At 44.2% G+C, this 1,815-nt stretch overlaps 1 protein-coding gene across 1 annotated transcript in view; it reads right to left on the bottom strand.

Moving 5' to 3' along the window:
• The window catches only part of LOC311250158 (ankyrin repeat and fibronectin type-III domain-containing protein 1-like), a 52,380-nt gene that overhangs the window by 18,429 nt on the left and 32,136 nt on the right, over positions 1 to 1,815 (bottom strand). The gene's annotated exons all lie outside the window — the stretch shown is intronic.

Raw genomic sequence — 1,815 nt, 5'->3', positions numbered from 1 at the left:
GTGATCTCTGAGAGTTCGTCAGGTGTCAAAGGTCAAACTGGATTCTCAGGTATCTGTGGACGACCAGACGATCCCACCTGCTCCGCCCCGACTTTACTGCCCTGCACCGAGCGTGGAAAACTACCGGCCTCACTGACCTCCACACACACACACACACACACACACACACACACACACACACACACACACACACACACACACACACACACACACACACACACCAGGCTCTCTGGTCACGTGTTCATTAAAGGGTCGTTTCACGTCTCATCCAGACTGAAACTATTAAACTCACAGAGTATTTGTAAAGTCTTAAAGCTGAACTCAAATACTGACTGAAGTTTGTCCATCATGTGTGTTTGTGTGTTTGTGACCCTGAGGATCATTTACAACATGCGATTCATTATCAAACATCACGTCTTCACTAGTTTCCATTGCGCTGAGCCAAATGTTGATTCTGTGTATTACTACACGTCTACAAGGTATTTGTACACAGACCGTGTTAACATCAGCTTCAGAGATGAGGTATTTCATTGTATAGCTTCTAAAGATTATTTTCATTTCTTGAAGTGTTCACAAATCAGGTTAAATTACTCCTTTATCTTTCACATGTTGTACTGTTTCCACAGGCAGTAATCAGACTGTCACAGGTGGATATTTACTCTGTCTGTCTGACACATGTTGGGCCGGTTCTTCATCGGCATCAGGACACTTGAAGCCTGTGATGTGTTGGTGTGCTGCAGATTACATGATGTCATCTGGTGAACATACAAAAAGAAGAACAATGAGGGTGAAACCTCATTTTACAGGTCAGCAGATGTCACGGTAATAAAGTGCTAACACGTCTGAAACGTATTTAAAATGACACAAACATGATCTGGTTTCTGTCCAACTTCCCTTCAGCAGGCGACGAGACTGAAACCAGCTTCATTTCCAACGAGTTTCTGTTTCTGCACGTCAGGAAACTGAAGCAGTTTTTTATAGTTAGCCACCGTGAATTGTGAATTACTGACAAACACGACTTCATAATCAAGAATCAAGTCCAGGAGGTTTAAAGAAAATGTTCTGACCCGCTGAAATCAAAGAGGTGAGAATGTGAAAGGTTAAAAACAGTTTACTGACCTGCAGAAGCAGAAACTAGTGTGAAATGAAGCTGCAGCCACTCACTTCAATTTACTGGCTCGCTGAGGGGAGGTTGGACAGAAACTAGTTATAAAGTGCAGCTCTGTGATTTTTTATACAAGATCCCATGAAGGAGTGTTTAATTCAACATCATTCAGGAACCACGCTGCAATAAAAAGACACAAACGACAGGAAACACTGAATATGAAACACTGAATATGAAGCAGGGAACATTAGAGAGCAGTAAACGTCCAGACGCGCTCGTCCTGCTGTTTTTTTATCCAAAACGTTTGTTTCTGTAAATGGCAGCAGAATCGAGCCGGCTCCAGTGCGAAGCCTGTTCATGAGGCTGACAGCTGGTGGCTAATAACTGTTATCTACACAACACGCTGCCAACTGCTCTGCAACATCTGTACGTTTCCAGTGATGACACCACGACTCAAGTACAACAAGTCTGAAATGTTCCTGCGACGCTCTGCAGTCCAGATTTCACTCTGCAGACACGATCACATCAGATGTGGTGACTGAGTGGTTCAGGGGCCGACAGGCCGGCTGACGTGACTCACTCCAGCCTCTGGCGTCAGTTTTTGGTACATGAAGTGTTCAGATGTGGACCGTTTCTGTCGCAGAGTTTCTCACCTAGTGTTTGTCTTTACTCCACTTCATTGTGTTTCAGCGTGAAACGCTTGTAGATGT

This window comes from Pagrus pagrus, assembly GCF_965226575.1.
Source record: "Pagrus pagrus genome assembly, chromosome: 21".
In the NCBI taxonomy this organism is placed as follows: domain Eukaryota; kingdom Metazoa; phylum Chordata; class Actinopteri; order Spariformes; family Sparidae; genus Pagrus; species Pagrus pagrus.
This window is presented reverse-complemented; position numbering and strand designations above follow the sequence as displayed.